The following is a 24,821-nucleotide window of genomic DNA, read 5'->3' as shown; positions in this document are numbered from 1 at the left end:
TGGCAGGGGGGCGGCCCCGGGGTCCGAGGGGGGGCTCCCGGCTTTGTTCATCCCTGGGAAGTGCGGGCGAAGGCGGCCCCCGGGGCCGTTTAGCCGATTTCGGTTCATTGCAGACCTCGGGCTCGCAGTTTTTGCACATTAGGTGAATATTAAATCAGTGTTGGTGCGGACGCTCATCCCCCTTTTTATATTTTTTTTTTTTTCTTACAGTCTGAAATAGCTCTGCCAGGTAACTGGAGTTGACTCCAAACGGGATTCCTGGGGGTTGACTGCTCTGAGCCCTATTCACGCAAGTAAGATCTGCGTGCATGAGTAAGATATTTTTTTGCAGAATGATTTTGCACGTTTCCACCCAGATGTGTACAATCTCTGATGGCTTTTGCAGAAGGTGGGCTTGTCCATTTTAATTTGTGTGCGTGTGTGCAGTCGCTGTTAATTTTGGCAGCTCGTAAGGGATCGTTGGTGAGGGTCCGGTGTCTTCGTTTTCCTCAAGAATACATTAAGTTGGCTCTACGCCAGCGTTTTAATATTGTGGAAGCAACATGAGAGACAGCCTTAGAAAAAGGATCAAGGAAATGATTTAGGTTTTCTGGTGTTCATCGTTTCCAGCCAGCGTACTTTTAAGCGTTTCATTTTAAATTAGAGGAAACAATCAGCTTTTGTGTTTACCAGCATGTTGATTAATAACGGAAACATAGGTCTAAAGCTAAATTTTGATGCTTCATGTAAAAGAGGTGCTTTGCTTCTGTCTGACATGCCTATTAGCTTTTAGGAAAACAAAGACTGTGAGGCGATAGTTAGGCAGCTTTCTTATGATTGGAATAAAAGAAGTAGTTCAGTGTAGGCCAGCGATAGGATAATGGACATGCTTGGCATCTAGTGCGTGGTTGGATGTAGAGCTGTGGTGCTGCTTCGCAAAACTGCTCTTTGTTCCTAACTTCTCCCAGAACCAAAGCACAGTGTGCATCTAAAACTTACTTCTGGGAGTCAGGTGAATCCTGAATGTAACTTGAGTTTCTCTGTGGTGGGCTGTTAATAGGGGACTTACTACAAAGCAGGTATTGACAGGGATACACCGCTGATCACATGACTTAATGCTCCATCTTTCTTTTTCTCATCAATAACCCAATTAGGGGAAGACTCTGGAAGGAATATGGAATTAAGACACGTTCCCAGTGGATACGCAGTAAGAAAGGCACTGCAAAACAGTGTAAGAGGAATTTCCAGAAGTACTCCTCACCCGAGACAGAGCCAGATTTTGAACGCTCTTAGGCTTGTGCTTAGGCTCTAGAGTAAATGGCTAGATTTTTGTGTCTGTCTTTTCAGTTCACAAACTTTTGTATCCATAGCTCTTTGGGGGACCTCGAGGGAAATGTATCTTTATAAATCAAATTCTGAGTCTTCAGCACTTAAGAAAATGAAGCCTGGAGCAGTGCAGAAAGTCTGAGCCTTGGGTTACAGACGTACCTCCCCTTATTTCCATTCTAGAGGCATGTCCTTTTAATTTTTATGACAGATAAAATTATAGCTGTAAAATGTAGCCACAATAAAGAAAGCCAGTAAATTATTTTTTTTTGCTAATGTAAAAGCCAGCGGGGATTAATGAACAGCTCCATAAATACACAAGATAAAATGCAAAATGGGTAATAGAACTGGAAGTGGCACTTAATCTTTGAGCAAAAATAATAGGTAATGGCTAAAAATAGTGTTTCCTGTTTCAACAATAGAGTTAAATATTGTAATGGATATTAACTGCAAGAAGGTAGACTGGTCCAGAGCTGGAGGCTCTGACCATTTGTATCCACTGACCTTCTGGCCTACTTCTTCATTTTCCTTTAAAGTATCCCTCTTGCATGTGTGTGTGCTAATAAACCACGAATGCAAGCCAAAAAGCTGTTCTTTAAAGGGAAAATGGGAGCTTTTTTTTACTGCGTAATAATTGCGCTGTGATTTCTAGAACTTCTGGTCTCGTGTAGCTCAGCGCAGACTGCTGAGCTGTATTCAGGTCGTGCCTCGATCTGCACGAGTGGTTGGTCCCACGCGTGGGCAAGAGCATCCTTGCACCAGAAAGAAAACGATCAGGTCTGTTTCTGATTATTTAACAGTGTTTGAAGTGTTTCAGCATCACTGCTAGACAAATGCCTTCATATTAAGGTCAGTGAAGAATTTGCCTCTCCGATAGTCCTGGCCACAGCCTCTCAAGGAGCTGTTGAATTATGAGAGCTGGTAATTATCTGCCTACATCTGTGGCCTGGGACTCGTTGACACTGAGCACAAAGAAGAGAAGAAAATGACAAATACTCGTCCAGAAGCACGTCCTCTCCGTGACGTTTGCTTTCCCCTCGGTTTCTTAGGGTAAGGCTGGCGAGTTTGGGGTGTGGAGAAAACAGTGACTAATTAGCTAGTGCATATCTAGCCCTTGAAAGATGGAAAATATGGTGTGGGGATGATGTGAATTAAGTGCTGTTATTCCCTGCTATTAAAGAAATTGCTTGCCTGCTCTGCGTCTCGAGTGGAGTCGTAGGCGATTTTAAAGCATCGTTTCAACTCTGGTTTAGGTCTGTTTAAGCAGAAGGGCCAGAGAAAGTCTTTCAGTCGGAGAAAAGAATAGGTACAAAATTTTCTTGTTTAAGCCTTTTTTTTTTTTTTTTTTTAGTAGCTGCAAAATTTGGGTATATGGGAGGGAGGAAAAGGGAGTCGAGCGAAGCCAAGCGAGGAGCTGTGGTGTGAGGTAAAATTCTGATATTGTTCTCTCATGCCACCCCGCAAATACATTTGCATTTAAAATTTCCGGGTGAGCCAAACCGTAGAGCCGGTGCAGAATGCTAAACGAAACCTGACAGCTAACTGGGAAAACGCTACAGAACGGTGCTGGGCATTCCCTTGCTCGGACAATCGACTTGGAGATTGTTTCTTGTAACGATTGTGGCTCTGAAACAAAGACAGGTGCAGGAAAAAAATGGGGCATCAGTTGTATTCTGAGCTGTTTTCTCTTGAAAGATGTTTACTTTCTGTCACATTACGCTGTGACTGCTGGAAGACTCACAGGAACTGTAAACCCCAAGTCCCTTCCTGCCCATCAGCTAGCCACAATATACTCCTTTGTGTCGCTCAGGCTGAAATTCAATCTGCTGGGAGGGGCTGAGGGGTGGTTCGGGGCGCAGTTTTGATCTGAAAGATATTGGGTGTCACCAGGGAGGTCCCCTCCGTGCTGCGTGTGCGAGCAGGCGAAGCAGCTGCTCTTCTGGGGAACTTGGTGATGCATCTCCCGTACAAGAATTAAATGTATTTATGCTCCATGATGGAGTGATGTAGAAGCCAGGATGATGACAACCGAGGAAGGAACGTGAAAGGCATCAGAAGAGCTGGGTGGGTTTTTCCCTCTTGGGTGTCTGCAGTTATTGGCAATGAACTGTCCATCTTCAGACAGCCCGAGGGTGCAGAACAATCCGAGGAGGCTGAGGGATGGAAACAGGAAAATAAAATGGACGATAGGTTAACGTGTGTGAAGGAGCACCCACAAAGTCACGGGGCTGAAACAAATCAAGGGCCATGGCTGCTGCAGTGAGGCAGGAGCACAAGGCAGCTCAGCTGTCCCCCACACCCCGGTGATGAACGGAGGAGTAACGGGCTTTACGTCCACAGTGGGGATGTGTCTGGCTCCCTGGCTTAACTATAGGACACCTGCCTTTGGAAAGCTTGAGAGGGAAGGGAAAGAGCTGATGAGGAGAGCAAGGGGGCTGATTTATGAGGAATGAGTAAAAACTAGAGATTTACTAGAGATAGGTTAAGAAGCAAAGATACCAACAATTTCAGGTGTGAGTATCACTCGGCCTTTGCAAGAGGGTGCAACTAGACTCAACGGGCTGCAAAAGAGAAGGTAACTTGAACAAGAAAAGCTTCTTGATGGAACAAACCTAAATAATCTTCTGTGAAAAAATGCTGGTAGCCTTGTTGGTTGGGGTTTTGTAAAGCTCCGAGAGAGCCCTGGAAAGTGTTCTGCAGGGCTGGCAGTTCAGGGTCACATCTCCCCTGGCTGACCCGTGCCTGGGGATTAGGGTGGAGGTTTTAGGAGCAAGGCTCTGTAGTTAAGCAGGACAACTCCTCTGCTGGGAGTTGGCTTCTCAGCTCCTCTCTGTGGTCTGCAGGAGGGGACAGCGCTGTTCTCTGGGGCTTGGATTAGATGCCTGTGAGGAGGGAGATGGACTGTGTGAATTAGTAGATCTTATTCCATCTTTTTAACCTGTGTTCCAGGAAATACATGAACACTTACCTTGCTGGCAGCTGACGCACTGTAAAACAAACGCTGCAGCATCTCGTGTGCCTTTCTGACCAGGCAGCGAGGAAGGGTGGGAGGAGGGAGGTGATGGAAGACACTTTCTTGTGGCGAGCGCAGCAGCTTGGCTAGAAACATTGCTTGGTTTACACTGACTGTTAATCTGTGTCCTTGGACCCGTGTTGAATCCTCCTCTTGAAGAAAAGCTAGAAAGCAACAGGCTTGGGGTGTTTTCCTGCTTTTAAATTCCAGCCATTATCAGGGAAAGAAAAAAAAAAAAATTCTTGGACAGCAGTTACCTCTCCCCTTGCTGAGTCCTGCGATAGACACACCCTGGTGTACTTGCTGAAATGCCAAGAGCAGGTTCCGAGGGCTGCGTAGCTCTGCTGGAGTTGTAGGTGATGCACAGACCGCTTCGAAGGGCCCAGGGCCCTGATCCAAAACGCGCCACGGTCGGGGGAGAGGCTGCTGCTTTGGATCAGCTCCAGCAGTTCTTCAGTCCGAGGTCTTATGTTTGCTTGGATTTAATCAGTTTCTTCAGGATTAAGGTATTTTTTTTAGAATGTGGTTCCAAGAATATAAAGAGGTTGCAATTTTGAACTTCATTAGTTCTATGGTGTTGCTGTGTACTAGGGATAGTGCTCCAGGTGTGTCTTCAGGTACGAGGTGGGTCAGTTCATGAAAAATCCGATTACTCACTCAGTACTGTGATGTACAATCATATGATAACGTACCTCTCCCGTGTGCTTTGGTGTCTTAACATACAGTCTTCCCTCCACTGGATTTCTTGCATCCCAGAATAAACCAGAGTTTATATAAATTAGACATGTTCCTACTGCAGAACAGGTGGAGTTATAAGTTCTCAGAGATGGTGTGTTGTTGCTAGATAGGGAGGAATATTTTTATCCTGATTCATAGCGGCTGCGTTAAAAATTTGAGACAGTTTGTCTTCAGTGTGAATGGTTTATTGGAGGTCAGGCAGGGAAAACACTGACAAACAGTTGCAGTGCTGGCTTAGGGATGACTTTCCTTTAATTGAGTGTAACTTGAGTTGTAAAATCTCCTCATCTGCTGACTTGGTACCAGGTTTTTGCTTCCTGCGTTGTCCATTTGAAGTGGAAAGTCAGAAGAAACTAAACTGTGAAATTGTGTTGCCTTGATTGCAAAGGAAATCAGAAAGATGAGGGAAGTTAAGCATTCTTCCAGAAGGTGCATTAACCCAACTTGGATGTGCTCATCCAGCCCCTCTGTCAGCCAGTACTGCTGGTTTCCCTTTCACCGCTATATTAATTTTTCTTTTTGTAAAATGTTCTGTTACGGTTCTCTCCAGGAAGAGTGGAGGGCCACTTCTTTTTCCTTTGATTAGCTACTCATATCCTGGTCTAGAGAAATACCAGCAGACCGATTGAATTGGGCAGTTTTCACTGATTCCAACAAGTAAATTAACTTCCCATCCAGTTGTCGCTGGAGGAGGAATACCCGCTGTTGTCTGCAGTAGTTCTTAGCGATCACTTGGGTTTATAGGATCAGTTACACTCTAAAGTACGTACAGAGAGTCTTGAGATTTACTCCTGGCTGCTCCACTGGTGGTTACCAGGACTCTGTGGTCATGGTTTTGTTTGTTTTGCTGTGTTTTGTGGTGTGGGTTTTATTTTTTCTTGATTTGTTGGGGGTTTCTTAATTTATTTTAATTTTTGCTCTGGAGGACTAGGCAAAGGCTGCTGTCAGCAGGTTATCGGACTTAACAAATCACTGGGTTGGTTTGGTGTAGCAAAACCTCTACTCCTAAATAAAGCATCGTTCCCAGTATAAATAATCCTGTAGTGTATCCTATCAGCAACGTCTGAATCAGTTCAGTTCAGAGTGCCAGGAAAAAGACATTCTTGTGGTAATTCTGGCATCCCTGAAGATAGAAAGTATTGGAAAATTTGAGAGAGAGCTTGTTCTCATAAAATACCCAAGCTGGTTTTGTATAACTGAGAAGCAGCTTGGAAAGTTCAGATAAGAAGCCAGATGTTGGCCCAAACTTGTGAGATTTGCTTGCATGGATCAAATTTGGCATTACAGCATGCTTCCCAAACTAATTCTGTAATGTGGAAAACCGACTCATGCTGGAATTACACTTTATTCTTCATGACTTTTGTTCATTTATCATTATGAAACAATTTCCTGGAGATACTCAGGCTTAAGTATGTGTTTGCATGACTACTAGAGTTGTCTGTGGTTATACTGACAGGAGAGAAAATACTAATGCAGGTTAGAAGATAATTTTTTTTCCATCTATAGCACTGTGTATACCTTGTTACAGTCATCGAGGATTTCTCACAGTTTACCGGAAGGTTTAATTTGAAAAATGGTCCCAACCATGAATGAGGTGCAAGGTTTATGCTTAGCTTATTTGGGCATAGTAAATTCCTCTTTTGCTATTTCTTAGGTTCAAGTTTTTAACATTGATAATAGGCTACTGGCATCATCCCTTTTTACTCTTTTGCTGGGAAAAGAGTAATCCAAAGAATATTTGTCAGCTGGTTTAAATTTGATTAACTTGATTTCCCTTTCTTGGAGTTTTTAACAGTGTTCATTGAGAGATGCAGCTGAACTGCAGAGCTGTTCTCTCCCCCAGAATACATCGAGGTCGGTCTTGAATTCCCATGAAGGTTTCTCAATTGTTCACATTTTAATCCTGGCCCCTCGTAATTATTTTGTAGCATATGGGAAGTCCTGTAGATGCTAAGTCTGGTAGCCTTTGTCGTGTTTATTTAACAAATAGTTCCAGTCACTTATTTATCTGCCTCAATATCTCTTGTTTATTGATGACTGGAATTTTTTACTGCCTTTAAACCCTTGTGTTGAGGAGCTAAGACCACCCTGTGCTAGGCAGAGTACAAGCACGGAACAAAGGACAGTCCCTGCCCTGCACATTAACACTGTCTTTTTATGACTAAAGGCGGGAGATTCCTCTTAACTGATCTGTACTCAGCCCTCTCCAGACTCTCAGTTGCCACTTTAGCAGATTTTAGATATCCTAGAGGGTAGATCTCCACTTTAGGGAAAGCAGTCTAAAACCCAGCATCGCTGTTGTAAAAACAAGTCTCGTTCTTGTTGGAAGCTGTAAAAATTTAAGTTTCTAAAGCCTACCTATCATCTGTGTGCTTAGGCAAAAATGGGATGCTGTTTCTTCTTCTTTGCCTTGCTTTTCCTCTCGCTGAAGGAAACGGGCAGATGAATGCTCAGGCAAAATGTGCCCCTCCTATTGTCTGTCGTGTTTAACACTGAATAAAGAAGCTGTTGAAAGAAGGGAAGCAAACAACAGTAGAGAACCACCACTGAAAATGAAGATACTCTTCTTCACAGGATTGCGTGATATTAGGATGTTCTTCTTCCCCCATAAATGGTCAAAGTAGAACGGTTCCTTGCTGGCCTAGAACCTGTGATGGCAAGAAGAATGGTGAAAGCACACTGAAATTAGAGCATTGCACTGCTGAGCACCAGCTGCTGGAGCACTCCCTGCCCTTTGGAGGCTGCAGCCTGGACTGGGCTCTCTGTCGGCAGCAGAGGTTTGGAGGCAGAGCCTGGGGATGTCAGAGGGCGGTTACCTGAACTAGGCTCTTTTCTAAGCACTCCTCGGTTTTCCGTTGGTTTTCTCTATGGGTGCTTAGACATACGCAGACATAGATACGCGGGCAGCCCACGATGTTCAACAGACAGAGCATGAAGGCTGACCGAGTGCTCTTAAAACAGCGGCCACTGCTCGGCAGGTTCTGCCACGCGCCCTCCCTAGCGAGTATCTTGCTCAGGGGATTGGATGGAACACGACCAAGGCCCCAGCGCCAGGCCCCGAGGGAATGGCCTCAAGCTGCCCAGGGCAGGGTCAGGCTGGCTCTGAGGAAGGATTTCTGTGCAGAAGGGGCTGTTGGGCGTTGGAATGGGCTGCCCAGGGCAGGGGGGAGTCCCCGGGATCCCTGGAGGGGTTGAAGAGTCGGGCTGAGCCAGCGCTGAGGGGTCTGGGGGAGTTGGGAACGGTCAGGGGAGGGTCATGGTTGGGCTGGAGGAGCTGCAAGGGCTTTTCCAGTCCGGATGATTCTGGGATTCTGTGTGACTTCCAGAAGGATACATCAGGGATCAAGATGATGCCTTTCTCGTGCAGACACAGCTGGTGGCCAGAGGGCATGGGGCTTGCCATTCTTTGGATCCAGGACATTCTTTTGGTGCAGACAGACCCTGGACAGCTGCTGTGTGATGATCCCGTGGCCAGCAGGTGCTGGGAAGGGTGGATGTGCTTTGTGCTGCTAGGACATTCCCCCCAATGCCTCTCGCTTCGTGCTCTTATGGGGAACGCGGGGAATGCTACGTAGCTGTGAAGACCAATGGAGCAGCTGACGTGTCTGTTGGAATTCCTGCTCTTCCAGCCTGAGCTTTCCACAGCCTGGTGAGATATATCTGCTAGAGCCCTGAAGAGCTCGGAATGGCTATTTATCCACGAGTCCTGCTGAGCAGTATCTACATAACTCAGGGCAGGGTCCCCGATGGTTTGAGCTTTGGGTATGACCCAGCTCTCTGCCACTGTATGATCCCATGTGAAGTCTAGAGGCATCATGTCGTGGTTTGGGACGGCTGCAGTGATGAGGAGGAGGACTCCTGGAGGGGCACAGGGAGGTTTAGCCTTTGGCTGGCCCCCACAGCTCCGAGCATGCATTCGGAGATCCCAGATACAAGCAAATAAAAGCCTTTTGCTTAAGTTCCCCACCCCCTCACCTATTTTTTTTTTTTTAACTCCTACATCTGCTGTGTTGTGCAGTCTCCTGCCTGCCTCTACAAATGAGACTGTAACAGAGCAGATTTATTAAGCTGATAGATTAAAGAACAGGAAATAACAGTGGATTTAGTGGAATTTGAAGATGGTTCTGACCTCGGAGGAGCACAGTATGCTGTGCTGGAATAAAGCTGAAAGGTGGTGCCCTTGGTCATAGTGCCCAAAGTCACGGGGGATGTTTGAAGTCATTTAAGAGAGACTCACTTTGCTGATGTTTTAAAAACACCTTTTTGTTTTGCTGACTCTACAGCAAAGCCCTTATCTTCCTACCTTGGACACAAAGCACAAAACTTTTAGCATGCTAGTGATGCAGTTCCCTCTCAGGCCAATGCTTAGTTCTTAATTTATTACGTTTTTTGCTTCCTGAGAGGAAGTCAAATGGATTGTGGTGCTTTGGGTGGTAGCAGGGGGTGCTTGGGAATGGTGAGTCTGGCTTTGTCACACACAGACCTCGGTGCTCATGGCTTTGTAGCTGCTGAGTGTGGTGTGATGGGCGGGGCTTACCCTGTCATCTTACAGACTTGGGGAAATTCTGGGGGAGTGCTTGAGTAAGAAATTTAAGTGCAGGTGAACAAACGTGGAGAAGTCGAGTAACGTTTATGCATTTAGACTTTTGCATTGAGTTTTTGGAGATGAATCTGGCCTTCAGGACAGGATGCAGTTCGCCAGCCCTGCTGTACATCAGTGCAGCTCCTGTCTGGAAGGTGGACGTTTGGCACAACACAGCCTGATGTGCCTGTGAACTCCTGCCTTGTCCCAGTGAGGGACAGTGGCAGCAAGGAAATGACCTTCCGGTTTTATTTCCTCCCTCCCAGGAAAACCTGGGCCTTGTGATGTCACCCTTAAGCTAAAGCAGTTTAAAACCTCACCAAGTGAACCCATCCCTCTTGCCAAAGAGCAGAAATCTGGTCTTTGTTTCCATTAATTCTGCTTCAGTCACCAAACCCCCTTTATATTTAGCCCTTAGGGTGATATTCCAGCTGTTTATTTTAAAGAGCCGGTCTGGCTAACGCTGCCTTGGGGGAAGAGCCTTCCTCTGACAGGGTATAGCGAGCCTGGAGAGTCCCTTGAGTCCACAGAAGACATTTATATTGAAATAGAAACAAGCAGAGCTTTTTATTGGATCGAAAATCCCCGTCTCCGGTGTGTTCACTGGGTGTCTGCTGCAGCATCTCAGTTGCTGTGCTCGTGGCTCCCTGGCAGCGCCTGGTTTGCATGTTTTCTGTGAACACAGAGGCATCTGTGTTAATCTTTCATTTTCCAGGCGGGTCGGTATTCTCTTCCAGCCTCTGGCCTCTTCCTTTTTCTCAGCTTTTTTCCAAGGTGGAAGTCAAATTTGGTAAAAATGAAGAACAAATATGTGTAAGGGGGATCACCCCAAGTTTTCAAGACTTGAGAATTACTGTGAAAGAAAACCAGATGGGGTTATGCCCTTCTTGATTTCTGTTTGATTTCTCTATAGGAAGTCAGATCCAGCCCAGCCCGTGAGTCTCTGTGATCCCAGCAAGACAGGCTCTTGCATTTATTTCATCAGCAAAACCTGTAGCCTTCTGGTCAAATCCCACCAACCTTAGAAAGGCAGCAGATTATTTCAGCTCTTGAAGGACCTGCCTGCAGGCTGGTCCATCACTGAGGAGCTCTGGGGAAGGGAGTGATCCCCTTGTCTTTGATTTTGTTTTTTGCTTTTGAGGGCTATTTTTGTTCATGTGGTTTTTTTTCACTTCCTCGAGCATCACTATCATACCAAATTAACTTTTTAGAGTGTCTTTCTTCTGCCCTTTAATTAGCAGATAAGAGCTACCAAGCATCATCCCATGAATATTTCAGCAAACCCAGGACGTTCCTGGTGTATGTATAAGGTAAACAAACAGAAGGAAAAAAACAGGAGTTTTTTATAGCAGTCATATAATATTAATAGTAGGCTTTCAACTTCTTCCGAGGCTTCAGAATTAATTTTGATGCAGGGAAGTAATTTTTTTAATTACTTTTAAATAGAGTACTGAGGAATACAAAAAGCTGCGTCGACTCTGTGTGGGGAATGGAGCAGCAGCGACTCAGACCATCTCTCCATGGGGACCGCTGCGTTGTTGTCGTGTTGGTGAGGTCTTCAGTATTCAGAGTCAGATACCAACTCTGTGTGAAACAAATGGAGTCTGCCAGCCTTTTGTGGCGTCTTGTAAAAGCCTTTTTCTCCCTCGTCGTTTGAAAATGAAGGGAAATAGGGAGGAATTTTTTGAGTTGTCTGGCTTGCTGCTATGAGATTATGTTGAAACGCTTTTGCTACTCTTTAGTTACCCATGAATGATTGTGCCTAGAACATATCGTGAGAGAACATATGCTTCTAGTTTTGCTTATGCTTAATTATCTCTTTTTGTGCTGCCTTCACACAGCACCTTACCTCAGTCAGATATTGGTTGGTGAGTCTATGACCAAGGTGCCATAGTTTGAGAATGCAAAAAAACCCCAGCCAATAATCTTTCAAAATCCTTAAATACAACTAATTTTGTAGATGCTTGGGAGCCTGCTTGATACAACTCGGAGGAAAAATTGTCTGACTTGTAGTTAATTTTTATTGAGGTGCAGTTGCCATTGAGGCTCAGAGAGAGTTTTCCCCACGTAAAAACTCTGAGAAGCTGTGCTCAGGCTGGTGCAGCCTCTCGAGCAGCTTTCAGATTTGGGGTTTGCGTTCTTTGGGGTTTTCCCCCTCTTTGTTCTCTGCATCTCAACCTGTGGCAGCATTCCAGCATTGTTCTCCGACCTGGCGTGCGGGAGCCGTGCTCTCGACGCTAATTCTGCAGAGACTGAGCCATAACTTCAGGGGGAGGTTGGGGGTGCCAGCTCGGGGTAGGTTCAGAGTCCCCCGCCTGCCCGCACGCCTCAGCTTGTGGTTCCTCCCTGTTTTATGTGCCCCTTTCTTACTCAGTGAAGCGCTACCAAAGCTGGCCATCGCTCTTCGGGATTCTTCTGATTCACGTTTTTTTTCTTTTTTTTTTTTTGTGAATGGAATAACTGATCCTCCAGGGTAAATACTATGGCCTTGACAAAAGGCTCTGTCTCTCCCTTCTTTATAAACCCTACACAGATGATTGTGTCTCTGTATAACGCAGAACAGTGACAAACAACACTGCAGGTAACTTCATCATCAAAGCTCTTAACAGCCACTTGTGCCCACCAGCAATGTTTTTGATAAGCTCTACAGTGTGCCTTAATATCCAGATTCTTCCTTCTCTTTGGTTATCACTTAAATTTTGCTGTTGTAATGCAGAGTTTTGGTACAATTTCCCCAAATCTGGTTTCACGTGTTGAGTTGGGATCTGAAATTATGTTGCCCTTCAACTACTTATGATGCTCCTGTGTTGCCTTTGTTTTCGTGGAAGCTTGAAAATTGCATAGGGTTGTTACCCGCTTACAGAAGGGTTGCGGAAATAGCATTAAGAAAGTTCATAGGTTTGTGTTTTCCTTGCACCACCAGAAAATTGCATTGAGGCTTTGCGGAATGACTCGGATAAAACGCAGCAAAGATGCTGTGCTGCCGCCCGCTTTACAAGCTGCTGCTGGTGGTTAGAACATGGAGAGGCACCCTTTGGCCCAGCTCTTTCATTCCGCCCCTCTGCCAGCGGTTAAGTCTTGCACATGTCTGCTTAGACTGTGTGAGTCGTCCCTAACCCACTCCAGGCAACATCAGAAAGCTTGGGTTAAACTTTGCTTAAATAGAATGGCTTCTCGTCGTGCTGGCATGGCTGTTCCTCATCTGCCCCAGGCAGGAGGGATCCCTGGACCCATCACTGCTTTAACCCTCCCGCTTGCATCCGCAAAGGGATTTGTTTGCACAGTGTGACAGTATCTAAGCAGAAGCCTAGACTGGTTTAAATAAATCCATTTAACACTAGGGCAGCAGTCGTGTTTTGGCAGAACTAGAGTGTTCCTGTGAGCCTGGATAATGTGTTAGTTTGCAAAATGTTCACCTTTACATTGCCTGGTATTGTGTTTTCCAGCAGCTCTTTCCCTCTCCTCTGCCTGGTGAGAGATGAACACTTGGGGCATTTGTTTGAGTTGTTTTTTTGTCCACGTGTCTGGGGACATGCTCCCAGAGCTCACAGGGTGCTGTGCAGGGGGCGGGCTGCCCGTGGTCTCTCAGCAGACAGTAAGTCTTCCTTTGGAAACAAACCCATCCATCGCTTTGTGAGCGAAAATCTCAACAGCCATGGAGATTTTGGTAGGAGTGAAGACACAACAGTGGAAGTCTCTCAGGACAACCTGGCAAATTAATGGGGAAGAAAAAGATACCACCACCCAGACTAAAAAGGGTCTTATTTTAAAAAGTTTAAAGTTGTGTAGAACTTTAGCCAAATTGTGAACTAGTTGGGTAGTCCAGGATAACTCATTGTTTTTATCAAGTGGAGGAGAATGGGGAAGAAGTTTTAGCCTTTTCTTTTTATTGATGAATCAGGGTTCCTTTTTTCCTCCTCCTTTTTGTAGTCAGGATGTTTCTTTTCAGTTCAGCTGATACCAGTTTAGCCCTCAAGATGGTCCTGAGGCTTTCATGTCTGCTCATGACAGTGGCAGGCTGGGACAAAGCGGTGTTGTGGTGGTTGATAAAGTGACATTGTATTCTGGCTGTAGAATAACTGAAGGGAGGCTGTTAGTCATGTTGCTGCGGGTGCAGGTATCCGATCATGACTGTACTTAGTAGCAGAACCATTGTATTCAACTTTATGTAAGTACATGGAAATAGACACTTAAAATGTGTATATATACAGACATATCTATACACATATTCTAATTTAATAAAAAATAAGACGTCTGGTAGAAGCTCCTTGGAGTGAGAAGATACCAGACTGGCTCTGAGGAAGGATTTCTGTGCAGAAGGGGCTGTTGGGCGTTGGAATGGGCTGCCCAGGGCAGGAGGGAGTCCCCGGGATCCCTGGAGGGGTTGAAGAGTCGGGCTGAGCCAGCGCTGAGGGGTCTGGGGGAGTTGGGAACGGTCAGGGGGAGGGTCATGGTGGGGCTGGAGGAGCTGCAAGGGCTTTTCCAACCCACATTATTCTGTGGTACCTAGAGCCAGTGCTACAGCCTCCTTCAGTCCTCCGCTAAATGCCCGATGTCAACTGGCATAATCTCAACAGACAAATATATATTAGATTTTTCTCTGATTAAACCTCAGGCTGCCCTGCAGGAACAGCTTCCAATGGCCTCTCCTCAGCCGATAGGCTGGGTTTTCTTCCTTGATTTCCTTGCAGCTGGTGAGACAAGCCAGCATCACACCTGCCTGCCATTCACCCGCTGACTTTGCTGGTGCCAGACCAGCTGTGCAGCAGCAGTTGCCATCTGTCTGGGGTGAGGGCAGATTGCTGGTACAGAGGCTCAGGAAATAATTAGAAGGCGAATTTAATTTGCTTTTCAAGCATGTTGAAGTCCAAATATCTCTCTCCCCTCACCGAAAGAATTGGGCGGGGGGGAGGAAAGAAAATTATAGGAAGGAAATATAGGGAGGAGAGACTTGAGCTGCATCCTTGTCATCTGTGTGCCTGGACGTGTGCAGCTGCTCTGCCACTGACAGGTTGCTGTCTCCCCACCCAGCACAGACAGCCAAATGACTTGTATCGTGAACACAAACCACTGAAGATTAATACTGGGAGTAAATAGCCTGGTCAGAATAAACTGTACTCAAGAGGCAGAGAGTCTAGCTGCTTGGAACCCTTCAATATCCTCTTCCTTCTTCTCTCATTTCTCCATTCTCTCCACTGAAGATTTTCCCAGAATTTGAGAGCCAAACAGAATTTCAGTGCTTGTTCTGAATAAAATCCCATACCTGTCAATGCAGCAGTTCTGGAACAGGAGAGGGTTATCTAGAAGCAAAGGGGAGTGGCCAGTCAGAGCTAAAGCGGGATGACTACTGTGCTTAAAATTAGTTAAGGATGTGCTTAAATGCTTCATTAGCTCAGGGACTCCATCTGCTACCTGGGCCTGCATGGTTTCTGACATCCCAGCCCCAGGGGTATGGAGAAGATGCCCTCCTTTTATTTATTAAGTATATATTTTGGATCAGTTGCTGTGGAAACGTGGAAAACGGGTGATCGTGGACTTCAGGGTATACTCGAAAGCAAACAAAAATATAGGTTCCCCTGTGCAAGGTGTGTGGAGTCCACCTCTCCTCTCTGGGAGCCACAGGCTCTTCCAGGCGGTCTCACAGCCACCTGGGTCCTGATCCAGTATCTGTTGACATCAATAGAAAAGTACCTTGTGTACCCAGTATAAAAAAAAAACCCAGCGCAGTGCTATTTTCTGTTTTCCTCTCCTGGTATTCTGAATGATTGTAGAGATTTTCCAGAGCTTGGTCACTGACGAGTGTCCCTTCCTGAGGCTGAAGGACCCTCCAGGCCATTGTTAATCCCCAAGAACAGCTCTGCACTCGAGTCATTACTGAGAAATTGGATGCCGCTTAGAGGCTCAGGGTGTCTCTCGTAACTGTTTAGAGAGGTTCTCATGGGATGACAGTTTTTACATCCCTAGTATTTGCACTGTAGGACTTCATTGGTGGCAGGAGCACAAAAACGCAGCAGAGTTGAATCCAGGTGCTTTTTGTGATAGTTCTGTAATTGCTGCTGATTCTATTCACCTCCGTTTTTTTGAAGTCAGTTTATTTCCTGCAAAACCCTTCCCTACGCGCTGCCTCCGACGTACCGAGTCCTGTCGCCGCTGCACAGTTTATCTTGCCTCGGGCTGGTTCAGTGGTGGAGATGGATGGAGCCACGTGAACTTGCCAACTTCTGGGTAAGTCCAAGCCCAACATTCCCTTCTCCTCAAACTCTGGCAATGGAGAGATTAGAGACCGGGGCCATCTTCTCCCAGCAGTAGTTTATCCTCTGCTGTCCAGGCACATCATCCTCACTAGAGAGGAGCCCAAAACTTCTTTCATATCCTTCCCCCTTTTATTCTGCGGGGGTTCAGGCAGCAGTACCCGCTCTGAGAACAGCAGCAGATGCAGGCTGGGGAGCTGTGTTCTCGTGTTACTGTGTTTCCTTGGGAAGCTTTTGACTAAGCAGCTGCTGTCTCATGCATAGTCAGAAGCTGAGTCTGAGAGTGTAGTAGAAACGTCAGAGAAAATATAAGAAGTCGCTGCCTCCAGCTATTTGCTACCTTTCTTCAAAATCTGCAGGGCTGGTGGAGCAGAATGTCATCTCAGTATTGCATCTGTCAGCTTCCCCGGCACCTCACCTTCCCTGGCAGTGGAGCTGACACCACTGGATTTTGCACAAAAGCAGCGTCTAACACGTCCCCTTTGCCAGCTTTGCTCTGGTGGAGCAGCGGAAGGGGCAGAAGGGGTACTAGTGTCATTGTTTCTTACATTTCTCTTCACCATCTTGGAAACCATCTGTAATGACCTTAGGATGAACTGCCTACTTATTGTTCTTTTGGTTTTTCTTTGTTTTTCCCCCCTCTTCCCTCACGTTATCCAATGCAAGTGGGGATTAATTCTGCTTGCAGGATGTATGGCTGTAGAGAACTACCCATGTAAGGATCAGACTCTCTGTTGTTTGGGGTTTTTTCCCCCCCTCTGCAGTCATAGTGATCCTGGAAACTGAGAATTATGAAGTTTCACATTCCTTTTTCCTAATCTGTGCCACCCAACCAAAATTTTCTTTTGCAGCCAGGGCCTTGTGAACAGCTCTTGTAAAACTCTGCTGCAGGTCGTGCATATGTCTCTAATCTGGAGGCAATGCTGGCAGTGTTAGGCTTGGTTATCCCTACTGTGGCCATAAGTAACCCCAGATTTGCTCTAAAAATAGAGAAGTGCTAGTGGCTTTTGCTCTGGTGTGTGCCTGAAAGGTGCGGAGCCAGAAGCTTGGTGGTTTGAGTGGAGAAGCCCATGTTGGTGACCCTTAGAGCACGTCCAGCAATGTCTGAAATGAGACAGATAAAGTTGCCAAGGGTGTCTGTGGGCTGTGACCTTGTCATTCCTTTTTGCCATGCAGACTTTAAATTCTCGCTGCATGGGAAGTTGCTTCTGGCTCTGCTTTGCTGACTGGTGCCTCTCCCCCTCTCCTGTTGCTTCTTTCAAAGCTCGATTTTTGCTGGCCCTGCCAGGGAGTGATGGGTCAGCTGAGATTTGTTTCTCTGAGCTGGTTAAGAGTCTCAGATGCCCGGGATCCATCGGTCTCTTAACCTCTTGTAGAGGGTTGCTGCTGTTCTTAATAGGAAGCTCCTGTTCATGATGGATGTTTTTCACATCGGCTTCAGAAGCAGATGCCTTAAATGTGGTCTGGCACCTCTGCAGACAGAGGAGCACTGGGCTGGGAGAGGGGCCGGGTGAGGATGGCTGTGGGCAGCACTTTCCCCCTGCGCAGCAATTGCTTATAAATAGGAAGACAAATTGAAACGTTCCCTTTTTGGTTTTCCACCTCCTGCAGTTCTTGGGAATGAGGAAGGAGGCCAATAAGACATGTTGGCATTTTAGTCAAAAGCAAAGGCAGCTGAAGGAGCATGCCTCTTTTTTTGAGAAATGTTGCTGTAGAGATCGTGCCAGGCTGCTGTGCAAAAAAAAAAAAAAAAAGAAAAAAAAAAAAGTCCCACCTGGATTTGATCGGTTTTCAACTACAGGGGTGTTGAAGCTGACAGTCCCTGTCTGTGAGATTGCCTAAAGTGACTGAGCCAGCAAAGGAAACGCAGCAGGTGCTTGAGTGAAATTCTTCCAAAATGCCCTCGTTTACACTCGCTGCACCCTTTCCCAGTAAAACCCTTTAAATGCTGCTTCAAAAATTCATGAGTTTGAGTGCTTTAATGGAAGCAAAGGAGTCACCTTTCTGTTTCGTCCTGAAACAGCCCGTGCAAAGTTCAAAGGGAATTTTTAGTGTCCAGTTCACCCATCCAAAAACTCTTCTCCTGGAGTTACCCGAGGCTTTAATGTTTTATTGAAATCCCTGTGGGATGTTGACCTTCATGTGAGACCTGCAAATGGGCAGCCTGTAAACCCAAGGCACTAATACGTCAAATATGAATTTAGCTTAAAATGGTGCACATTATGAATAGGATTTTCCAGTCTTTTCGTGCTGAAAATGTTGACTATTTTCCTATCATTTTTATTAAAGCAGAGCCAGGGCAGTGCAGAAAGATGTAAAAACCTCAATCTATAAAGACACTTATGAATTTGAGGTGCATTGCTGTCAGGATTTTTGTTTTGTCTGTTAAGTTGTAGTCACCCCTTGAAAAATGTGTTACTGTTCTACCTCCACAATTAAATTCACAGCCTGCTTGCGGCCTGAAGATGCTGGCAGTGATGCAGTTGCATTTGCAGGCGTTGCTTGTGAGGTGTTTTCACGTAGCTGAATATGAAGTTGGGGTGCTGTGAAATCCAGTTCACAAGGTGCTCTCTGCCACCGATGGCTGGGCACGCATGCTGGCGGTTATCGGCGCGGCGCCTGTCCCTGCCATCAGTTAGTCCTTTTGTTTAAGGTTTGGTCTGTGGGAAATGGAGAATGAGAGAGGGTTTAAATATGAATTATTGGAGTTTTGAGTGTGGGCAGAGGTTTTAAGTAGGAGTTTTGAGTGTGGAGAAAGTAATCATCTGAGATGAGAGGGGGAGATTCTTTTGGGCCTTCAGACTAGGCTGATCCTGTAATTAGCCCCTTAGTTTCATTTTGATTTTTGTATGTTCCTTTTCTTTGTCTCCACAGAGTTGTTTGACACTTTTTAATGTAGAGCTTTCTATAACTTTTTCATCTGCCTTCTTTTAAGAGTAACACCAAAGATTTTTGGAATGAATTACCGCCTTTAGGTTTCTATCTTCATAGGCTGATGTCCTCAGAGATGGAAAAGAGATTAAGTGTCACTGTTGGAGCAGAAAAGAAACTCAGCAATAAATGCAACAGATACAGACTGTCAGCAAAAAAAATTCAGCTGTGAGAAGTCAGCATTAAAAACAATCTTATCATTTGTCTGAGTTGCCCCAGGGAAAGTCAATAGGGGCTTTCCTTTCTGTAGCCAGAATTCATCAGAATTCATCCTTTAGTTATAATTTGAATTTATAGTATGAGCTTTAATTCCATTGAAGTGGAATATCTTTTTAAAGGAGAAAGATCAGGGAAGTAAAGCCCAGAAGAGATACTGACATCTTTTATCTCTGGGGAAAAAACCAAACCATACCAAACAAACCCCAACTTTATACCTACAAATCTTTCAGAGGTCTGAAAGAGTGAACCAGGGTACTTGCGAAGCTGGGTAGGGCATAGTCTGAATCCCACGGTCATGCTTGTTGGGACCAGTTGTAGACTGGCTTGTTAAATGGCCGGGGAGGGAAGGCCAAGAGTGCAGAAAGGCTGCTTGCTTCATAGGCTGAAATAAGGCTTAGCTAGCCCAGAGGAAAATCTACACGTACGCTACTCGAGGAATAAAGCCAAGAGTACAGATGGTGCGTTTTACATTGATGTCTTTTCACTTCATTCTTCCTATGCACTTTTTTCCACGCTTCTGGTTGATTGAGCCAAGCTTTGCAAAACTCTGAAAATAGTGACCAAGCCTTTGCGGTTTCCAGCCATCGATGTGCCAGCGCAGCCCCAAATTAAAATCTTCTAGTAGAAACCAGTCCGTAACGGCGCTGCTGGGGGTGTTCAGACGACAGGCCTTGATCACGTCAGCCTGCCAAGCTGATTGTAGTTTAATTGCAATCACCATTTCCAGCCAGCGTGTTGATTCTTGGCTTGCACCGTTGTAGACTGCAGTCCCTGAAATGCTAGAGCTGCTCCGCCGGCCGCTCGCGGCTGGGCAGGAAGTCATACCCGCAGCGCGAGTCCCTCTGACTGACTTCTCTGGCCGCAGCTGCCGGAGCCCTAGGTGTAAGTGGGGCAACTGTGTCAGCTCCACTGCAATACTGATTTAGAGCAGCTCTTGTTGTCAGTCCTGAGAAAGAACTGCCACTCCCTTCACTGAGCACGTTCATGCTGTCTGACAAATGAAATTCACCCACACTCACAAATAATTTTAAAGTACAGTCACTTAGAAAAGGAGGGCAGTTATATTAATGTGTTATGTGTAATGCACCTGTGATGCGCGATCCTGTGGTTTACCCTGCGTTTTTGAATATTCTCCAGCATTTGGACAACTAGTCTCTCTGCCAGAAGTAGCATTTTGGGTTTGAACAAATTCCAAAATAACTGCTTTTTGAGCTGCATCACTACCTTTTCCTCCTCAGCCTCACACACAGAATATACCTGGAAATCACACTGCCCTGTGGCCCAGAGCAGTTTGAGCTGAATCTGAATTTGTGGCAGCTTCGGGGGTCTAAAAACCTCTGGAGTGTGTTTCTTTCCGTGCTGGTCAGGAGGTCTCTAAAGCTACAACGCGGTGGGTACATCTGCAAAAGTATTTTAGGCCTTTCATAGTGATTCTCCTCAGAGACTCGTATTGCTGCTTTCCCCGTAGCGAGGTGGAGGGATGAGAGGTACTAGTATGCCCCTGAGAAAACTGTAAAGCAGTTCTGAAATTCTGCCCCTGGGAGATGCCTGCTTTAAGGCACGGTATCAAAACTTGATAACAAAAGGCTGTATGAATTCTTGATTTGCTTTACCTGCCAAAATAACATACTGATTGCTCAGCTGGTGTGAGGAATATGCTTAATTACAGACTCCTGGAACTTCTGTACAACAGCATCAGGGCTTGGCTTTTTTTCAGGCATTCTCTTTTTCCCTTTCCCCTGAACCTATAAATAGTTTTGTAGAGGATATTAGATGAAAGCAAGATAAATGTAATTCAGAAGGGGTTTTTTGTTTTGTTTTGTTTTTTTTTTTAAAAAAAGGTATACTTCATGCATGTATTGACAGAACTGCTGAGCTTTGATCATCAAAGTTAGGTTGATTTAAATGAAAAAGGCAGCAGAATTTTATTCTGAAGTAACCCCCTCAAATCCTGAATAGCAGCACTGTGATGTTGGTTTATTATCCTGGTTAATCAAATTATCACAGGTTATAGGCAAAATGGATGATTTTTGTTTTATCTGCTAGCATAGAAATGTCAAAGCAGGATCTCTAAGCAAAACACTATTTTAATACCCATAAGCATCTAATCTTTCTAGAACCAAATAGTTGTTGTTACACTTTTTGACCCTAATCAGTGGGATTTCTCATATATTTTAAATTAGAAGATTAAGAATCTTCCTCAATTTGCCTTTTAAGCAGGGAGGAGAAAAAAGCCAAATTCAAGACCTGTTATTTTGGGTACGTACTTTAGTAGTATCCCCTTCCAGCTGAGATAGTTGGTTGCAGCTTTTGGAAGGCTTCAAGGACCTGACCCCTTGAGCAGTTTTGTCAGATGCTCCTCATACAAACCCAGCTGTATCAAGAAGGCTCTACTCCCATCCAGCTTGCTTTGCTTGGAGTAGTTTTTTGGATACGAGTCGGACACCTCGCTGTGTCCGGGGAGGTTTTTGTTGGCACAGCACCTTTGTACCTAGTGTGCTAGGCTCGTATCTTCTGCTTTTGCTACATGTCCCTCGCTGCAGATCTGTTCATGTGTCATCTCCCAGCTGCACGTGTGTTGCTGAAAAAGTTGCTTTCCCTACCTTGCCCCCTCCCAGTACTCAGAAATATCGGTTTGTGGCTCTGTAGCCCACAAGCCGCAGATAGTTTCTCCCGTTCTGCAGGCTGTCATCTGAGCTCCTTAACGCATTGCAGTCAAAATGCACTGACTTTGCACAACACCCTTATTTAAACTAACACCTCTGATTCTGACTGAAATAAGTGGTAACAGAATGAAGCTCACACCCATAGAGCAGACAAAAGGTGGGAGTATAAGGGGATTACTTAGTTCTCTCAAGCGCAGGAAAGATTAACCTCACAATATATATTTTTAAACACATGCAGCTATTTACATCGTTGCAAAGTGGGTCTGAAATACCACAAAACAAAAGCAAGAGGGGTTTGTACGCAGGGTAACCTGAGCCAGAAAGGATGTCTATATAGTCTTGGTTAGATTTAGCAGCGTGTTAGAGCTGGTACTACTCTAGGCAAAGTGCAAGGCATGAGGAGCCCTACTCAGGATGTCGATGTGTGTGAAACTGCACTCTGTGTATATAAGTGTTTTATATTTATTGACCAGTGAATTATTTTTCTTTAAAAACCCTTTAAATAATTAACATGTTTGTATTCTAAGTTACGAAATTACAAATTCTGTGCTGCACCAAGATTCCCACTCTGTTTTTTATTGTGTAAACAATCATCTTGGGCACCTCGAGACCAGCTGAGGACAGGCAGTGACATTACGACTGTCATTTGAAGCCCTGAAAGAACGAATTTACACTATTTCTAAATGATGCATTTAAGGCTGTTCTGGCCCTTATAGAACAGCTGCTCTCCAAGGGTGACCACTGCAGATCATGCAGCACGTTTCAAACCTTGTTCTGTCACCTCCTTAGTTCTGAAACACAGAACTATTTGCACCGCGTGTGCTCCCGGAAACTCTCTTGTCCTCTTTAGTGCTAAGTGTAACTCCTGGTGTTGGTGTCAACGAGTCACTCCCCTCAAAATAGAAAAGGGAGAAATGCAAGAAGCGTTTAGCTCTGTCAGTGATGAGGTGGAGCAGCACTGATTATTGCACTTTGTGTGTGTCATGTGTGGGCTTAGTGCACTCTTAAGAAACAATTCATAGCATAGCAGTATTTGCAATACTACTTTTTGTTCATCTTCTGTTGCAGAGCTGCCTTTTTGGCAAGGGGCTGACTTTTTTTTTTTTTTTCAACCAAATTGTGTCACCTGTCAAGAATTTTCATGTGACTCTCGGAAACCTGCTGCGGAGTCTTCCCTATTTGCTATTCAGTCCTGTTTTCTTCTCCCTGGAGCAGGTAAGCACCTGTTTCTTCGATGCTGTTTGCAACTGGAAAATGTTTCTGTTTTCAGACACCTGGAGAGTTCAGTCTGTTGGACTCACTAGGGTTAACACCTCTTCCAAAATTTCCCACAGAACCCACTGTATTTCCTGCTGTAGAAAAATATCTGAGTAACAATGCAGTACTTCAGGATTTTTACCATCAGCTCGTGTCAGTCTACATCCCTGTAGCTTTAGCGCAGCTTAAAAAATGGTATGCATGAACTTTCAGCTGTGAATCTATTTACAGCTGAATCAGGGTTGTGAGCAAGAAATATAGAAAATTGCTTGAAATTCTGCTCTCTGAGTGAAGCATCTAAATAACTTAATATCCTTGGGGAGAAAAAGCCCTGAAGTAGAAGAGCCAGAATGGGTGATGCAGAAGCCCGGGTGTTACCCGTCGTGACGACCTGGAGCTGAATGAGAGTGTTCAGCTACTGTTCACAGGATCATAGTCAGACAACCGTTGCAGAAACAGATTAAGCCGCCCCGGCTGCTGGTGCACTGAAGCAGAGGAGGAATTCTCAAATGACCTATATGTGATTGATGTATATGTGGGTGTGGCAAGAAGCGGCTCCGAACAGCTGAGCGGTAGTAATGTCTTACACAGCTGCAGCTATTTCTGCAGAGGTGCTTGGCACAACCCTCTAGAGTTCCTTAATATTCCTTGCTAGAATTGGGTCTGCGTTTGAGATTCAGCGTTTTTAGGAGGGAGGAAATTTTTGCAGAGTTCTTGAAATCGCTTTCAGTAAATGCTAGTCATTAGAGTGTGTGTGGGGGGGTGTGTGTGTGCTTTTATGTGAAAGGAAAGTAAATGTGCTTAATCTGTCTTTGGTGGTGTTCTGTTTTTCTTTTAGCTTTGTCATCGCATGTAGTAGCTCTGATTTCTTCAAAGCAACTTAAAAATCTTCTCAGAAAACAATTGCCAGTTTCCTCCTCCAAAAGAATTCTCTTTCTAAACATATTAAGAAACTTATTTTCTCTTAAAGATTTATTTACTTTATCACGAAGCTGCAGAATCCAACCTCTGCCATGGCCTCAACTTTTTTTTTTTTTTTTTCTGTTTTTTAAGCAAAGAGACCTTTTCTAAAGGGTTCGGCCTTGAAAACTTCTGTTGTGATTTACTTGGCGGTGCTGCATGCTTTATTCCCAGTTTGAGTCAGGTGAGAAATGATGGGAATGTCTATTCCGTGCTACCTCATTGCAGTGCTAGCTGGATTTTGCTACGGTGGTTACTTGGTCTCACCTCAGGCTGCAGGGGTAAATGGTCCCTGATGCTCTTCAGCTCCCACCGTGGCCTTGTGCAGTAATCCAGTGCAAGGCTGTGACCTACAGCAGAGTTTAGCTCAGTCTTTAAACTCGACACAGATGTTTAAAAGGGAGAGAAATAATTTTTACTGGCGCTGCACTTTCGTCCCCCAAGGATTTCCGGGGTGTTGTTACCACTACTGCCAGTCTGCGCTCCCTGAGAAGCGCGTTAGCAGCACCGGTGGTGAGGGGGGTATTTGGCAGCTCTCCGGTGTACAAGGGGAACCTGGCAGTCCCAGGTCGGGAAGACTGTGGGTAGAGGCATCGCTCTTCTCCTTATAAGCGATTCCTCTGGAAAAGCTGAGGGAAGAATCTGGGTATAACTCAGTCGGGAAGTCCCTGCTACCTCTGCCCCTGTTATTTCAAGCACACCCAGATTTCTGTTCATGAAGATTACAACCTTTTCTAAAACAAATACTCATATCTGCTGTTAACTACGTTAGCAGCCTACCAACTAATCTGTTACCAAACATCAGTTCTGTCAGCAGCAGCTCCACACGCAGCTGCTGGGAGGATTCAGCCACTGCCAGCAGAGTTAAAAGCCACTCTAATGCTTCACTGAAATATTTT

General features: G+C 45.3%; 1 protein-coding gene across 10 annotated transcripts in view; it reads left to right on the top strand.

Moving 5' to 3' along the window:
- The first annotated feature begins 210 nt into the window (after positions 1 to 210).
- Positions 211 to 24,821, top strand: part of PRR5 (proline rich 5) — an 89,500-nt gene continuing 64,889 nt past the window's right edge. For 2 of the 10 annotated variants that reach the window (XM_026867801.1, XM_026867793.1), the window contains exons 1-2: positions 211 to 293; positions 22,774 to 22,920. The gene's annotated coding sequence lies outside the window, so the exon portion shown is untranslated. Of the gene's footprint in view, positions 313 to 352; positions 389 to 1,133; positions 1,211 to 2,105; positions 2,356 to 2,656; positions 2,732 to 4,805; positions 4,825 to 8,597; positions 8,706 to 15,724; positions 15,864 to 22,773; positions 22,921 to 24,821 lie in introns of those variants that run through there. The other 8 variants (XM_026867794.1, XM_026867796.1, XM_026867795.1 and 5 more) reach the window with 8 other exon arrangements.

The sequence above is a fragment of the Athene cunicularia genome (assembly GCF_003259725.1).
Source record: "Athene cunicularia isolate RWA chromosome 1 unlocalized genomic scaffold, athCun1 chr1_part2, whole genome shotgun sequence".
NCBI classification, from domain to species: domain Eukaryota; kingdom Metazoa; phylum Chordata; class Aves; order Strigiformes; family Strigidae; genus Athene; species Athene cunicularia.
The sequence above is the reverse complement of the archived record's forward strand: the minus strand, read 5'-3'. Positions and strand labels throughout refer to the sequence as shown.